This window comes from Herpailurus yagouaroundi, unplaced genomic scaffold, assembly GCF_014898765.1.
Source record: "Herpailurus yagouaroundi ecotype Mexico unplaced genomic scaffold, PumYag 253, whole genome shotgun sequence".
NCBI classification, from domain to species: Eukaryota; Metazoa; Chordata; class Mammalia; order Carnivora; family Felidae; genus Herpailurus; species Herpailurus yagouaroundi.
The window spans coordinates 5125750-5143857 of NW_024412470.1; the positions used below are offsets into that span (position 1 = coordinate 5125750).

At 42.1% G+C, this 18108-nt stretch overlaps 1 long non-coding RNA gene across 1 annotated transcript in view; it reads left to right on the top strand.

Annotated features, from left to right (window-relative positions):
• Positions 1-2285: 2285 nt before the first annotated feature.
• LOC121020906 (uncharacterized) overlaps positions 2286-18108 on the top strand; it is a 35305-nt gene continuing 19482 nt past the window's right edge. Inside the window, exons 1-2 of the long non-coding RNA XR_005786352.1 lie at positions 2286-2386; positions 3873-3922. This is a non-coding gene — a long non-coding RNA (uncharacterized LOC121020906). The remainder of the gene's footprint in view (positions 2387-3872; positions 3923-18108) is intronic.

Consider the following 18108-nt stretch of genomic DNA (forward strand, 5'->3'; position numbering starts at 1 on the left):
ACTAACTAGAGTCACTATACTGTACGTTACATCCTATGACCTATTTATAACTGGAAGGGTATACTTTTTGATTCCCTTCACCCATTTTACCTGCCCCCACCCCTAGCATCCACCAATGTGACCTGTGTATCTATGATATTTGTCTTAGTTTTGTTTTTAGATTCCACATGTAAGTGCAATCATAGGAACTTCTAAAGACTTCTAAGAAGCGATGAACTTCTAAAGACTTTGCTTTCTGCTTTATTATGGCAGCTTTATGGAGAGCCTAAAGTGTTTCCCACCCCTATCCCTACTTGAGGCTAGGGGGAAGCAATCTCCAAATTCTCTCTCCCCTGAGAATTTGTCAGAGCCTAGTTAGAAGCATTTTTAGGGCAGATACAGAGTAGGAATCACTCTAGAGTATAGTCCTTACTCTTATGGCTTGGCCTTTCCGACACCTCGGGTAGTTCCTCTACTCGGGCTGTGCCAGAGCTCCAACATCCCCAAGTACTGTCCATTCTCTAGTATCTTTGTTTCAATCACAAACTCAGAGTAGCAACTCTCTTGAAACCCTCAAGTAGTCTTGTCCTATGCATCAGTCGTCAGCCAAGGACACACAGCTTTCCTCCCTTGGGCTTTTGAACACTTCCCTCCTCTCTGGTTACCTGTCCTTTAGATTCTAGCTACTTCCCTCCCCTGAACTCTGATATATACTTAGTCCACTCGGTGGGATCGCCATGTTTTGTGTGCATTCGGCTTAACGCACTAAGATTGTGAACTTCTTTCTAGTACAGTTGCACAGCTTCCTCTTTTCCTCAGGAATCACAGCGTTTCATTGCCTGTTATCTGCTGCCTGATAACAGTTGCTCATATATTTTTCTAGTTCTATGGCTTTTTATTGTGTGAGGGCTAGTATGGTACCAGTGACTTTGTCATGGCCGGCAGCAAAGGAAGCCCCTTTCTAAGCAAATTTTCCCACTTTCCCTCATGGCTTTAATGCATTAGTTCTGTGAACCACACTGCCTTAGATACGGGTTGTGTTTCTGGACAACCCAGTCTCTCCCCTTCCTATAGGAAATTTTATTTTGTAAGCCTTGTAGCTCTTCTTTGTTATTGGACCTTCACTGGGGTTATCTTTGAACACCCCCAAATCTTCCAGGCTGAACATCACGGTGTTCAAGCTGTGGGTTTCTTGTCCCTTTTCTCCTAGAATGTCCTGGGCTTCTAATGCATGACTGGCCCATCTTCTCTACCTCTCTCCTCTTCACTATTCTGTACAGCAAACAAGCAATACAAAAACAACAAAAGGCCCCATCAAATACTAATTCCAGGACAACAGATGCTTAGTTGCCCTCCATATATTAACATGGCGAAGAGGGCTGCTCAAGACCATTCTCTAACTTCGCCCACTCGGGCAAAACAAAGCAAAACAAGGGCATTCCAGTATGGTTTGGTAATTAATGGAAGTTGTTAAGGAAAATACCCCAACTCACATGGAAGGTAGTGGCAGAACGAACTATAATGCCGCCTGTTGAACTCACAGAGGATGCTGTGCCATTGCGTTCACTTAGCAACCATTTGCCATTCTTAGATTGACTTGTCGTTCAACAGAGTTCAGTAGGACTGAGAGAGTTATAGTTTGGTTATGGTGGTGATGGTGGTGGTGTGAATGAGTGTGTGTGAGTGTGTGTGTGTGTGTGTGTGTGTGTGGTGACAGGCGAGGTGTAGTTGTGGGTGGTATAAGAAGAACAAGATCTGTAGAAAGTGTGCTACTCCTGTGGGTGCACTGGAAATAGAACTGGGAGCTCACGGTAACCCGGGATGGCGGAGGGATGCTATGGCGACTGGCCCTGTCTAGTTCTTTCTAGTAAACAGAGAATAGTTCCAATGTGCATTCCCTCATTTAGGGTCCGCCCCTTTTGCCTCTCTAGTGGTCTCTGATGATCCCTATCTCCCTGGCCCTCTGTGCAAAAGAACATCTCTCTCCAGACTTGAGCCCTTGGCTGTGTTGGCAGAAAATTGAAACTCAGACTGCAAAGCGGACAAGCCTCTAGAGGGTCTTTGCTCTCATTTCACTGGAGGGTCTTGTTGGGCAAGGGAATGGCGGGGAGAAGGCTGCTCCTTGCTTCTGCTTCCTCCTTCCCTCCCCGAACACACTCAGGGTCCACCCCCTGGTGATTCAGTCTCCCCTGAGGAACAGAATGCACCCAGCCAGTCCTAAGGGGAGGGGAGCTGCCAACCCTCCCTGTCTCCCCACCCCCGCTTCCCGCCTCCCCACCCCACCCCTGTTGTGTAGCTATGTTGCAGCCACACCGAGCGAAACCTATGGGGAGCTCCTCGGCGGGGCGGCTTTGATGATTTCTTCAGACACATGGAGCAGACTGACAAATGGACTCTCAAGTGAAAGGTCAGTGCCGAGAACCGAAGGGATAGAGCATCTGGATTCACAATTAAAACGCCCGCAGAGCACGGTTTGCAGCTCCGGCGTCTCATTGTGTAGGAGGTGCTGTCGGAGGGACTCATTTGGCAGCTGTTTCTGACTCTGGATTGGGATGGGAGAAAATAAAAATTCCTTTCGGTCGTCTGTGCGTGCGTGTGCCGCGCACCCGTGATTTCGTGCGGGTGTTGGGAGAGAAATCGTGCTGTTTGGCAACAGCAGAAACAGCCCTCTGCTAACTCAGCTCTGCCCCAGAGCTGACCTCCGGAACGGTCGGTCCAGGGCCAGTGGATCCTCAGAAGAGCTGGCTGGCCCATCGCTGCGCCCACCTTACGCAGCTGCGGGTTCAAGAGCACCGAGGACGGCGTCTGCAAACCAAGTTTAATCACTGATTTACTCTCTGACCTTGGGTAACTTGTCGTTTACCATGTGGACGGGCTTCCACACCTGCGGAACGTGTTTCTGTTCATCCCGTGGAACGGGACGCTGCGCCCCACTGGTGCTGTTCCCCCGCGTGCCTTGGTCGTAAGAACACATGTTCTGTGTCTTTCCAATACCCAGAGATGTGGGGAAAGAAAATGGGATGTTCCTAAGAAAAGCCTGAGGGTGAGGGCCTCAGAAAGTGCTGTGTAGTTTGGGGGCCCAGAAAACCCTGGAGCCGGGCTTCCTCAGGATGCTTTATCTGCCCACCACTTGCTTTGGAGTTCTCACTGATATAATTAAGCAGGGAGATGATAAAACCCTGCAATGCCACCATTCCTTACGCGTTGTTTACTTTCCCCCCAGTTCGCAGCAGCGAGCCCCGCAGGAGGTCCTGAAAACCTCTGTTGAAAGACGGGACGCAAACTTCTCTCTGCAGCCAGGCTCTGCTCGTCCACCTCACCCAGGCCGGCAGGTGGTCCCACTTCGGGGGGCACTCAGGAAGGGGTATTTATAGCCCACTCTTCCCTTCCTCCTCCTCCCAGGAAGCGGCCAAGATAATGAAATTAAGCTTGTGGTAGAAAGCGTTGAAGAAGGCTGCCGGAGGAGAGAGAGAGACAGATGCGGAGCATGGAGTTCAGAAGGGCTTGATTTGAAAAACCAAAGAAACACAAAACATCAGAGCAACCACAAGAGTGTCCTCTGATAAGTAAAATGACAGAGGAGGGTCCCAGCCTCTGGCTGCGGTAGCTGGGAGCCGAGGCACCTTTTTGCTTTCATCGTGCAGGTTCGGGAGCTACTCTGCCAGGGACTAAATCCTTCTTCTGTGACTTCCCAGCTGTGTGACCTTGGGCATGTAATTGAACTTCTCTGTGTCCCAGTTTCCTGTTTTAAAAATGAGGATGAGAATAATGATACCTATCTCCCAAGGTGGTAGCAAAGGTAAAATTAGTTAACATGGGTGAAATGCTTAGAACAGTATTAGTCTCTAGCACATAGTAAACATAAGTAAACACTTATCATTAATTTTCTGCAGGTTGATTCATTGTCCTTTGGTTACCTGCCTCCTCCCCCTGCTGAGGTCAGGTACGTGTATACTTACTTGAACTTTACAGTAACCTGTGTGAGGGAAGGAGGGCAAGTGTAATAATTATCACCCTTTGATAGATGAGAAACTGTGTATAATTGCTTTCTTTGGCCTTCAAGGTCCTGATTCTTACCTACATTTTCTCTTGTATTTCTCCTCTTCCCCTTTAACATTCATCTCAGTCTCTATGAAGTAAAAGAGTTAGTTATCTTTGCATACAGCAAATATTTATTAGCTACCTATTATACCCCAGGAACTCTTCTGGGCGCTTGGGACATAATGTGAATAAGACACATTCAGTCCTTGCTTAATGGAGTTTACAATTTCATGCCTTCTCATCTCTTCTGTTAGAATCTAAGCTCCTAGCAGATCTGATTTGTCTTACATCCCCCAAGTATTTGGCACAAAAAATTAGTAAGTATTCAAATGCTTCTTGGTATAATACTCAGGGCAAATATTTGAGTATTTATTAATGTCAGACATTGTTAATTGTTTGACATGATCTTGCTAAACCTGTAATAACAATCCTATGGGATTGGTATTTTTATTATTCCCATTTTATGGGTTAAAAAAACCAGTATGAGAGACCTGCTTAATTTCACTCAGATGGTAAGTTCGCAGTAGGACGTCATGCTTTTTGACTTTGGACATGAAGTTGAGATAGATGATCTCTGTTAAATTATCTTAATAGATGGCAACTTGAATCTCAACGTTGTTCAGCAAGCTGAACATTGCATATGTACACACTATTCTCTGGGCTTTTTCGTTTGGCTCTTTTTGTACTCCCTCAGGGAATGAAATTTCCTACTTGGACTATGGCATTTGCCTGCAAGGCATCCCTGTTTCCCTGGCATCCGTGTTTGGCGGGAAACTTATGCCCTTTTGCATCCTGTTGGCAAGGAAGCAGTGAACTAAGTGCCGGGCCACAACCCCAGGAAGTAGAAACATCAGTCATTCTGCTTACCACCCTGCTCGAAGCATAGGGCCCTATTTTTAGACATATGTAGAGCAAGGAAATAATTAAACAGTAGCTTGCCTAGTGACTAAGTTATGGGCCTACATTTTGTAAAGACAACATAGATGTTAAAATATTTACTTTAAGGGCAGCTTGGTGGCTACATTGGTTAAGCGTCCGATTTCAGCTCAGGTCATGATCTCATGGTTTGTGAGTTTGAGCCCCGCGTTGGGCTCTGTGCTGACAGCTCAGAGTCTGGAGCCTGCTTTGGATTCTGTGTCTCCCTTTTTCTCTGCCCTCCCTCCCCACCCCTGCCTTGTGCTCTGTCTCTCTCTGTCTTTCAAAAATAAATATAAAAGAAAAAAACCTTAAAAATATTTATTTTATTTGACTATTGATTGCTTCCTTTTGGTTCCAGCCAATAAGGGACCAAGTCTACAGAACTTGTTTTAGTGTCTTCACTTTACCGGAGAGATGAGTAATCTTTATTTCTAAATCTAAGTTTTATGGTGGGCTTTGAAAATCAATCCCTCTTCAGGATGTATTTAAGGTTTATTTTATTTTTTTAATTTTTTTTTCAACATTTATTTATTTTTTTGGGGACAGAGAGAGACAGAGCATGAACGGGGGAGGGGCAGAGAGAGAGGGAGACACAGAATCAGAAACAGGCTCCAGGCTCTGAGCCATCAGCCCAGAGCCTGACGCGGGGCTCGAACTCACGGACTGCGAGATCGTGACCTGGCTGAAGTCGGACGCTTAACCGACTGCGCCACCCAGGCGCCCCTTAAGGTTTATTTTTAAGGTGAAAAACTGGAAATACGATCCTCGTTTCCAAATGTCTTTGTTGCAGCAACCAGGTACGTCTCAGGAATTTGTTAGTAAGTCTTTGTTCTTGAAGGAGTGACTATAGGCAAACTACTAAAATGAATTTTCATTCATATTTTGTAGAATTCACCACATTACTTTATTATTTTATTTTTTTAGTGTTTATTTATTTGAGAGAGAGAGAGAGAGAGAGAGAGAGAGAGAGAGAGAGAGATGAGCATGGGGAGGGGCAGAGAGAGAGGGAAAGAGAGAATCCCAAGCATGCCTCATGCTGTCAGTACAGATCCCAATGTGGGGCTCAATCCCACGAACTATGAGACATGACCTGAGCTGAAATCAAGATTTGGAGGCTTAATGACTGAGTCACCCAGGCACCCCTCCAACATTACTTTGAAGTCACTCATGTTTAAAATTAACGTGTTTAAAATTAACAATAGCGATAAAAGATATTCTTTGTGTAAAGAAACAAAGGGTTGCCATAATAGACAAAAAACTTAAAAGTAAGAACATTTTAATTAATTAATTTTGTCAGTAAGTAGTAGTAAGCACCTATCTGGCACATGATTGAACACAAATATTGCCTCTAACTATAAAAAAGTCACTCATTAATACACATTTGTAAATGCTTTATGTTAATATTCAGACATATGTCAGGCTCCTTGGGTAATAGTTTGAATTGACCACATCAGGAAAATGGTGCAGAACTTTAGTTTCTGGACATATTTTGGATAAACTTTGGAATGAAACGTCTTTTCTGGAAACATCTAGAAATACAGATTAAAATATAATAGTCATGATATTAAATGTATAGTCAAGTTTTCAAGAAAGAAAGGAAATTTTGTGGGAAAAAAAAAGGAAACAATTAACAAAGAAATAGTAAACATGTGGACTGTCACTCTAGTTACCTTGGCTGTGGAGAGGAGTTTGATCTTCAAGATCTGAAGGCCTGGGTTTTATTGTTGTTTTTAATTTTATTTTTTTAAATTTACATCCAAATTAGTTAGCATGTAGTGCAACAATGATTTCAGGAGTAGATTCCTTAATGCCCCTTACCCAAGCCCATCCCGCCTCCCACAACCCCTCCAGTAACTCTCTGTTTGTTCTCCATATTTAGGAGTCTCTTATGTTTTGTCCCCCTCCCTGTTTTTATATTATTTTGCTTCCTTTCCCTTATGTTCATCTGTTTTGTCTCTTAAAGTCCTCATATGAGTGAAGTCATACAATATTTATCTTTCTCTGACTGACTAATTTTGCTCAGCAAAATACCCTCTAGTTCCATCCACGTAGTTGCAAATGGCAAGATTTCATTATTTTTGATTGCCTAGTAATACTCCATTGTGTATATATACCCCATCTTCTTTATCCATTCATCCATCGATGGACATTTGGGCTCTTTCTATATTTTGGCTATTGTTGATAGTGCTGCTATAAACATTGGGGTGCATGTGTCCCTTTGAAACAGCACACCTGTATCTCTTGGATAAATACCTAATAGTACAATTGCTGGGTCGTAGGGTAGTTCTATTTTTAATTTTTTGAGGAACCTCCATCCTGTTTTCCAGAGTGGCCTACACCAGCTTGCATTCCCACCAGCAGTACAAAAGAGATCCTCTCTCTCTGCATCCTCGCCAACATCTGTTGTTGGAAGGCCTGGGTTTGCAAGCTCACAAGAGAATAAACACACACAACAGTCACAACAAATCCCAAAATGTATCCTTTAAAAAAAAACAGATACTTGTGCTCATGTGGGATTATACTTCAATGTTTGTACCACCAGTGTGGCCCAGGGATAGCCAGACATCAACATGGTCAGATAATATACCCAGATTGACTAGCAGAAGTAAAGTACCTCTTGGGAGGGACAAGCTCTTAATCTAGGCTATACAATATTTCCATAATAATACCTGTTGAAGATCAGCTCATAATCCAAAATTATAAAACACAATCCACCATAAGCAAGAATCATGTAAAGAAACATAGAAGGATTAGGCCACCGAGACACTAAAATAACAAAACTATCTTTAAGAGATAAGAAAATATGCCTTAGATGATGAAAGACATTAAAGAGAAAGGATTAAAAACACATGAATAATTATCAAAATAGATTCTAATAAAGAACCAAGTAAAACTTGTAGAAATTTTTAAAAAAGTCATAAAAATAGTAGCTAATGATACTGCAGATTAGATATGACGGATGAAGGAATGAGTAAAAGACAGATGTGAAGAAATTACCCAGAGGCAGCACACAGATAAAAAAAAAATGGGAATTGGAAAAGAAAAAGAATATATATATATATTTACAAATGAAGAGATTTAAAGGATGAGATGAAAAATTTCAACATTGTACAGGAGAGGCAATGTTCTAAAAGATAAGGCAAGGATGTTTCCCAGCTAATAAAAGACATCAATCTTCCAAACAAGGTAATCAAAAGCAAATCTCACACAAATGTCGTGGTTAAACTTCAGGGAAGATCTTTAAGGCAGTTACAACAAAAAAGAAAGATTGTCTACCAAAGTAGAACAATTAGATTGGCAGCTGACTTTTCACAAACATCAACAGAAGCCAGAAGGAAATGGGATCACATGTTTGAAAATGGGGGGGAAAGACTACTGTTTCACATTGTACAGCTACATTTTCATTCAAATGTAGTGAAGGGTAGAATAAAGACATTTTAGGTAAAGGTGCTGATGGCATATGAAGGGGGTATGTGTGTTCAAGGAGATTATTTTCGTAGTGTTAGAGATGACAGTGAGATTAGAGCCTTTTATAGGTGGAATTATACAACATCCCAAATTGCCCCAGATCTCAGACAATGTCTGTAGGCAAAATATGAACTTAGAACATTGACAAGTAAGGAAATTAAGCAATGCTACGTTATTAGCTAGAACTTAGCCCTAAAACTCCAGGGCAAAACTGTAATTGAAATATTGGGCCATGTGAGAAGCTCTTTTTATTCTTTGCTAGCTAGTCTAAAATAATCTCAAACCAAATAAGTCTAGCCTGTTCAATTTACCTTACCTTCTTTCCCCTTTTCTTTCTCTTTCTTTCTCCCTTCCTTCCTTCCTTCCTTCCTTCCTTCCTTCCTTCCTTCCTTCTTCCCCTCTTTCTTTCTTTCTTTCTTTCTTTCTTTCTTTCTTTCTTTCCTTTCCTTTCCTTTCCTTTCCTTTCCTTTCCTTTCCTTTCTCCTTCCTTCCTTCCTTCCTTCCTTCCTTCCTTCTTCCCCTCTTTCTTTCTTTCTTTCCTTTCCCCTTCCTTCCTTCCTTCTTCTTTCTTTCTTTCTTTCTTTCTTTCTTTCTTTCTTTCTTGAAAAGGCAACTATAATAAACACAAGCAAATCCAAAGGACAAATGTGAGACACAGCATACCTCTGCCATTGCCTCATCCAGAGCTCACCTTGGCTACTCATACAAGGAATAGGAGAGTGGAGCACCTTACGCATTATATTCTGCAACAGTTGAAGGAAAAGTGTGGCAGGAAGAGGGAATGTGATGCATTTTGTTGAGTTATAAGATGGATGAACTAGTTTGAGAAGTCTGCCTAGGCTTTTATTTCAACCCATGGCATGGGTTTTACTGCCAGTGCCTATCACCAGGTCTAGTACAGAGGAAGTGCTCAGTAAATATTTGTTGAATTAATCAATGACAGAAAATGAACAGAAAAGACAAGCAGTCGATGGCTAGATGATTCTTTGGGGGAAAGGGAGAGACTTTTTACATCTTAGGAGGGCTTTGTAAAGAATCTCTATATTTCCTATTAGGCAGCAGAAACTTCCCTGGTGAGATTTTTGCTAAGTTTCCCTCCCACCCCCCCCACCCCCCCCACAGCTGGACTCTGGGTAAAACATCTAAACATGCGTAATGCTGCTCGGAGAAAGAGACTAGTAAATATAAGGGGTTGTTGCTATGCAGTGGTGGGGTACTCAGGGACCACAGGAGCTGTAGACGCAAATAGATTAATTAAAGGCTTTAGGCCTCATCATGAAGGCCTTGAACTTCATATGAGAGTTGTAGCCAAAGTAGTTTCCAAAGGGTGGGACTCAGTGACTCTTTAACCTCACTATTAAGGAGTATCAACTCCTACAGTTTACAGCTGCTACAGCAACTGGAGGCATTTCAAGGAAGAATGACTCATTTTTGAATCCTTGTAAGCGAAGAGACTCATGTTAATGAAAGCAATAGTTTGATGCAATTTATGGCTTTTAAATATCACCAAGCTTTTTGATAGACATAAAATGCAAGTCTTAGAAGGAATAATGATAATAATCTAGCCAAATTTCAATTATAGATACTAATGTTGTGAATTTCCCCAAGGTAATTTATGTTTGGCTTTGGTAGACACTATGTGATGTTGTCTTTGTTTTTGTAGCAACAGATTTATCTACCCAACATCTTTGGCTCACTTGATTATTGAAATGATTTTTTGCATTGCCTGAATACTCAAAGGAAAAGAAAGGAAGCCCAGAAGACATTTACTGGCAATTAGAAATCAACATAGAGTGCTCACTTGTGCATAGCATCAAGATTTTCAAAACCCTTTAAAATTTATCTCATTTATTTTTATAGTAACACTGAGCAGACATGGATGTCAAACTGTGGTAGTTGGGGATACTTTCCCTCATAATTCCCCATTCATCTCCAATCAATTCCTAAATAAATAACTTTTCTAAGCAAAGACAATATATTTGCCGTGCAAGCACAGCTTCAGGACAAAATCCTCAAAATCCTCTAGCCCTCTCCTCCCAGCTAGATCACCACTCTATCCCTGTGATAATTGATTGCATTCATGACCCCAATTCCTTCATCCTCCTCCCATCCATACCCTTTGTAGTGGGGCTTTGCAGTTCCTCCCATCAAGAAGGGGGGACTATTCCCCCGCTCCTTGATTCTGAATTTGGCCATGCAACTTGCTTCAGTAGTTTTGATGCAAGCATAGAATTGAACTACATCTGCAAGTTTTTGCTAATGCTTTTGCTCTTCTGCTGACATAAGAAAATGTCTAGACTAACTTGCTGTTGAATGAGGCATTAGGTGTAGTGTCTATTCACCTTACCCTAGGAAAAGATGCCAGGGTGGAAGGAAGGAAGGAAGGAAGGAAGGAAGGAAGGAAGGAAGGAAGGAAGGAAGGAAGAACAAATTCTGTTACTGAGAGCTAAGCAATGTTAACACTTTGGAAAACATCCTTTCCCATATCTTTTATGATATAAATGTGTTTGCATGTAGCATGTAAATCAGAAGTTCTGTAATACACTTCATTTGTAAGTATGCTATAGACATCTTTCCAAATGAATTGATAGAGCTCAACATCATCAGTTTTAATAGGGAGAAAAGCCCAATGGAATAATTACCATAATTAATGAAACCATTTCCTTATTTTGGCAAAACGGGCACCATTTTCTATGTCTCCCTATACTCATGCTCCTTTGCTGTGTGATTTTGCTGCTTCTGCCATGAAGAGGTAGGGTCGATTGTTCCATCTTTTGAATCTGGGCCCACCTGGTGGCTTGCTTTGGCTGAAAGAATAAAGTAGAACTGATATTTTGCAAGGTCTGGCCCTAGGTCTCAAGAGGCCTTGCATACTTTTATTTGTTCTCTAGGAATCCTGTCAAATTGCCACGTGAACAAGCCTAGCTGACAGCTAACTGCAGACATAGGAGTAAGGTCAGCTCAGACCAGAAGGACCAGCTGGCTAAGCCCAGCCCCCATAGCCAGCCCATATCTCACTAGCTTCACAGATGGTTATGATTGACATCACCAACTTTTTTTTCCTTAATGTTTATTCATTTATTTTGAGAAAGAGAGAGAGAGAGACAGAGTGCACGTGCAAGCAGGAAAGGGGCAGAGACACAGAGAGACAGAGAGACAGAGAGAGATCCCAAGCAGTCTCCGTGCTGTCAACACAGAGCCTGACATGGGGCTCGATCTCATGAATCATGAGATCATGATCTGAGCTGAAATGGAGAGTCAGACACTTAGCTACTGAGCCACCCAGGTGCCCCAACATCCCCAACTTTTGAGGTGGTTTGCTTTCACAGCAAATTGATAATCGATGCACCTATCAACAAGATTTTAGATCATTTCTAATTTTTCTTTATTATATACCTTGCTTTGATGAAAAACATGTATAAATCTTCACATACTTGTTGGAGTACTTCCTTAGTATACTTGCCTAAGAGCGAGATCACTGGATGAAGAGGAATGCTCATTTTAAGTTACAGCCCATGTAGTGAAATTGCTCCCTGGAAAGTATGATTAATTTATGCTTTAATCTATCATGTATAAGAATATTCATCATGGTGGGGGTGTGGAGGCAGGGACTATTTCAGATTGAGTGGTCAGGGAAATCGCTGCTCTAATGAGCAGAGGTCTGAGGTGATGAGCCATGTCTGGGCAAAGAATTGTGTAGGTGAGAAAAAAGTAAATACAAGGAGACAAAGACGGAAGGGTGTATAAGGTGTTGGGTAGGGCGCCTGCAGCTGAATGAAGGAGGCCCAGAGGTTGGATTGTAGATAGGTAGGGGCCAAATGAAGTAAAGCCCCCTAGGCTGTGACGAGCATCTTGTATTTTTATCCTGAGTCTGATGTGATGCCATGGGAACATAACCTGCAGGGGGGTGGCACCATTTCCATTAACATCAGCAGCAGTGGGCAGCCCCTCCCTCATCACTAGTACTTGGTAACGTTGGCTCTATGCAAGATGTTGTTCTAGAATGTTCCATGTATTAACTCGTTTAATCCACTCAGTGCAAGAATCAGATACCATTGCTATCGTCCCGATTTTACACACGACATAACTGAAGCACAGAACAATTAGATGAATTGCTCAAGCGGCACCAGAATTCAACCCCCCACAGGCAGTATCCACGTCCCTAAATTTATGTGATTTATGTTTTCCAATGATGCTTCTTATAAGAATTGCCTATAGCAGGGCAAAGGTGAAATCTCCAGGTTATTGCAGGAGGCTGGAAGGGCTAGTTTTTGGACTTGTTGGTAGCCGTAAAGGTGATGAGAAGTGGTACAAAGAAGCATTTACTAGTAGATTCTCAATGATATTTTAATTGTGTGAAAAATCATAGCTAATCAGATTGGTAAAAAACGATGTCTCTCTCCATTTTCCTTGAGTTTAATTAATAGTGAGGTTTAATATTTTTCTTAAATTATAGTGACTGTTTGTGTTTCTTCTGCTAATTGCTTCTACACATTCTTCCTGCATTTTTGCATTGTCCCTTATTGATTTCTGAGAGCTCTTTGTATATTAGGCGTATTAACTTAAACACATTGATGTATTTTTACAAACATAATTTTCTAATATAAATATACAAAACGTCACCTTCGTGTGTATTTCTCAGTCTGTGGTTGGTATTTTAACTTTGTGTTTTCTCTTTTGCACAGTATTTTATCTTATTTTTATGCAGCAAAGTTACGTTATGTTTTCCGGTTTCTGAATTTTCTGTCATGCTTGGAACAGTTTTCTCCATCACACAAGTAAGAAAGTATTCAGCCGTATTTTCCTAGTGCTTTTATGTTTGCATTTTTTTAAAAACTTACATGTTTGCTTCATTTCAAATTTATATCGGAATCAGGAATGAGCTGGGATGCAGCAGTTTATTTTATAAGTGGCTAGCAGATTGCTCTGACATCATTTTAAGCATGCATTGTCTTTTTTGTTTTCTGCACTGATTTGAAACCCCATGTGTGGTATGCACTAAGTTTCCATATATTCTTGGTACTGTTTATATACTCAGTTCCACTCCTGCCCTAAAATTAGGCTGGTTTAGGTATAGTCATTTTATAATTAATTTTAGTATCTGCTAGGGCAAGTAATCCCCCTCTCCCCATTCATCTTCCATTTCAGAATTTTCCTAGCTAGTGCTGCTTGTGCATTCTCTCAGCTAAATTTTCGAAGTATTTTGCAGGTCAGGATGTTTTGTCACGGTTTTGATTCTGATTCTCGAATTCGATGCATTTCTGGCAGATCTTTAGGAAGACTGACATCTTTAAAAATTAAATGGAGGGGTGCCTGGGTGGCGCAGTCGGTTAAGCGTCCGACTTCAGCCAGGTCACGATCTCGGGGTCCGCGAGTTCGAGCCCCGCGTCGGGCTCTGGGCTGACGGCTCAGAGCCCGGAGCCTGTTTCCGATTCTGTGTCTCCCTCTCTCTCTGCCCCTCCCCCGTTCATGCTCTGTCTCTCTCTGTCCCAAAAATAAATAAACGTTGAAAAAAAAAATTAAAAAAATAAATAAATAAAAATTAAACGGAAGTGGTAACTGAAAGGTTGTGCCATTTTCCCACCGATACAGTGTTATCGTAATTTTATTGCCTTTGGGAGAGTTTCCTTCTTACCATCTTGTCTTACCTGTATGTTCTACTTCTCCCCGCCACGTCCCCACCCCTGACACGGGGACTGCAAAACGTTGTAACATAGGGGATTATCAGGACTTTCTCTTGAATTTGAGCTTTCTTCTTTTATTTGCTCCCCTTTAACATGCTCCCCACAGCGGGGGCTTTGTTACCAATCAGCCCCCAATTGTGGTTTGCAGAAGGGGAATGTGTACGAAGCACCAGACTGGCACTCGGGGTCTGTGACTTTCCAGCCCACACTGCATGACCCACGACGGTTCTAGGAGCAAGCCGCTGGGCATTCCTCCCCTCGCCCCCAAGTCTGAAACTTCTTTCACGTTAGCACGCTTGTGCTTTACAGCACTGTTCCCAAGTTTATGGCCTTCTTCCTTCAGCCTCTTGTTCCAATTGAATCTAATATTTCATCAAATATGGTAAAGAAACCACGAGAAGGGATTGATGCTCCTTGTGAGTCGTCCTAAGCAGCCCCCACCAGAATTGCTGTAAAACGGTTTTCCTTTTTAGCCCTTCTGAACTGCAATATGTTTCTGAGGCCAAATTCTTCAGGGAAGCATTATGACTATTTAAGGTCTCCAAACTTTATGCTTCAGTACAAAGGCCTAAGGGTGAAGATTTTAAATGGATGAAGTGGAGAAATTTGCACTTCCTTAAGCAAACATATAGCATTTCCTTCCATGTGTCAGAAATGAAAACAAAAAATACAAACTAATTTGTCATGAAATTTTCCCTTTTATAATTCCCTCTTTGGTGCTTTTTCAACCTAACAAGTCATATTTTCTCTTCTTTCGTGTCAGGTTTATAGCTTCGCTGGTCACAGTTTCAATAACCATGATGGACGATCTTCTGTTCTATATATCATGTACAAGTATTCAGCTTAAAAGTATCTTTGTGTTCACAGCTTGCTTTCTGTCACCTCCCCGATCCCTCCTCCCCACTGCATATGCACATGGTGTTATATTATATGCGCGGAGAGCTTTGGGGAAAGCTCATATTTAGGAACATTAAGTAAGCAGAGGATAGCTGCTTATTTGGGCTGAGCTGACCTCACTATGAAATGAGGCAAATTGTCATATTTATGACTCAGGGTAAGTCAATAATATATTGGCGTTCACATGTGGAAACGCATTTACTCCCCAACATGTGGCCTCCGCTTTGTTTTTCTCTGAAGTAAGTGGTAGTTTTTCACTCAAGTGTGAGGCTTTTCCCTTCTTTTCTTTCTCTTAGCTTCTTTCTTTATTCTTTCTCCCTCCTCCCCCCCACCCTCCCTTCCTGTCTTCCTTCTTTTCTTGCTTTCCCGCCCTTTTCTCCTTCCTGAGCCCCGAGTCAACATAGTGGGATTTATAGCATTTGGGTATAGCATAAAAAAATACCTCTCTTCAGATAACTAAAGTTATTATTCCCTTTGCCTCCTATTTCCATCCTCTGTTTGTTGGTTCTCTCTCTCTCTCTCTCTCTCTCTCTCTCTCTCTCTCTCTCACACACACACACACACACACACACACACACACACAGTAACATATTGAACAAAATTATATGCCTGGATAAATGCTATTCACAACTATTGCCTGGAAATCTGATCCTATTGGGTCCTTTGGAATCTGAGTCAGTGTCATTTGTTTTTCTTGCTTCTCTGTAAATTATAGCAGGAGAAAAAAAGAGTCATGTGGTTTCTGATTTACTGTAGAGAATATTGAGAAGGAAAAAAAAAATCAGAGTAGTCATTGATAATCAGAAAACATAGAAAAACCTCACTGTGAAAGTCTTTATTATTTCTAAATTTGGTCAGCTCTACCTTCCTGTTCCCCCAACTACAAGGCCCCCATTATCCTGAAGTCTATTTTTACAACACTCCATTTTGCAAGTGGGATTTAGGTTGGGAGGGCATGTAGAAAATCTCTACATCCCGTCCCGTCTCCCCAGTGTATTCTGGAAATTAGCTTTCTCTAGTATGTGCACATTTGTGGGGGTGTTGGGCAGCCCTTTCTGTCCTGTCTTTCTCCTCCTCTTCGCCTTTACATCACAGGCTTAGTATGGCTGACTACCCTGTTCCCCCAGTAATTGGGACACACAGATGATCAATGTCCTCCTGTCAGGAGAGAGTGTCGCTCTGGGAAAGACCTCTGAAATGCTGGGATGGTCAGCTAGTTGCTGTCACCCTTGATCTTCCTCGCCAAGTTCATAGCAATTGGTAGGTGTGGGAGCAGCCAAGCCAGACTCTGAGCACAGACTTGGTGTTGATGCTAAACGTCATAAACACAATCGACCACCAACGGAAACCAGTCATTACTTATATGCTTTGCTCTATGTGATTCTAAGTAATAGAATGGTTGGGATGAGCTTTCCACTTTCTACCTCTTAGATTCACGCCGATAAAGTTATTAAAGCACAGAACCGGGTACCAGGAGACTGGTTAAACAAATCATCTGTGCTGGGGGTGCCTGGGTGGCTCAGTCGGTTAAGTGTCCGACTCGATTTTGGCTCAGGTCATAATCTCACAGTTCATGAGTTGGAGCCCCACATTGGGCTCTATGCCGACAGTGGGGAGCCTGCTTGGGATTCTCTCTCTGTCTCTCTCTGTCTCTCTCTCTCTCTCTCTCCCCCTCTCTCTCGCTCTCCCTGACTAGTGATCTCTCTCCCTCTCTCTCTAAATATAAATAAATAAACTTAAAAAAAATCATCTGTGTTGTTGCCTTTCTGGTCCTTCAGAGATGTTAATTACTTTCCCTCAGCCTCTGTTTCCCAATCTAGGATTTGAAAGAATTGATTATCTCTGAAGTTGCTTCCTGCAGTGACATTTGATGCCCCCGTTGGTTGTTGCTGTTGTTTTGTTTAAGAAGGGAATTGGGTGGGAGTCTCTTACTACCACATTTTCATTTTATCCAAAGAACAGAACTGTTTCCCCCTCATCTACGTGGGGAGAATAATACTCATGAGCGATCTACTTTCCACAAATGTTGAAAAGATGAGGGACTGAGGGACTAAGCCTGTCTCTACAGAGCATAAAACAAAGCAAGACTTGGCAGTTTTCCAGTTCATTTGATTTGAGTTAAACACGGGCACATTTTTTATGTTTTATTTTTGACTGGACATTCGTCATACAGTTTTAAAGAAAGTTGGTTTAACGCAATTATTGACCACTTGAAAGACAACTTCTTATTGTGTTGTATCATGAGGCTTAGAAGTCGGTGTTATTCTTGAAAATTCCAGCTGTGAGACTGATTTCTACTTAAAAAAAATGGTGCATGTGGGTAGAGACATCTGACCAAAAGGTATGCATTTATTAGTGTTTTGGTTAATTTGCTTGAAATGAATACTCGGGCTGCAGAAGCCCAGCTCAAGTTTACTTAATTCAGGGCCATGATTCATCTGTTTGCTCCCGTATTAAAAATTCATATCCCTTGGGGCGCCTGGGTGGCGCAGTCGGTTAAGCGTCCAACTTCAGCCAGGTCACGATCTCGCGGTCCGGGAGTTCAAGCCCCGCGTCAGGCTCTGGGCTGATGGCTCAGAGCCTGGAGCCTGTTTCCGATTCTGTGTCTTCCTCTCTCTCTGCCCCTCCCCCGTTCATGCTCTGTCTCTCTCTGTCCCAAAAATAAATAAACGTTGAAAAAAAAAATAAAAAAAAAATTCATATTCCCTGGCTGCAGAATCTGGATTTACACTCAAACAGGACTAGATTAAGGGACTCCCGAGGATGGGAGTCATCTTTTGGTCTTTTTGTTCGAGCAGCACAGTGCCTGAATGTAGGGGTGCTTAGTGCATGTATTTTGAAAGAAATGTGTCATGAAACAGCTGACTAATTCATTTATACTATCCTTTCATATTATGGTAAAATATACATAACATAAAATGTACCATTTTAGCCATTTAAGTATACAGTTCAGTGGCATTAAGTATATTCAGACTGTTGTACAACCCTCATCGCCACCCAGAATTTGCTCATCTTCCGCAACTGAAACTCTTTACCCGCAGAGCATTAACTCCCCATTCCTCCTCTACCCCTGCCCCCGGGACCCCGGGAACCACTACTCTGCTCTCTGTCTGTAGGAGTC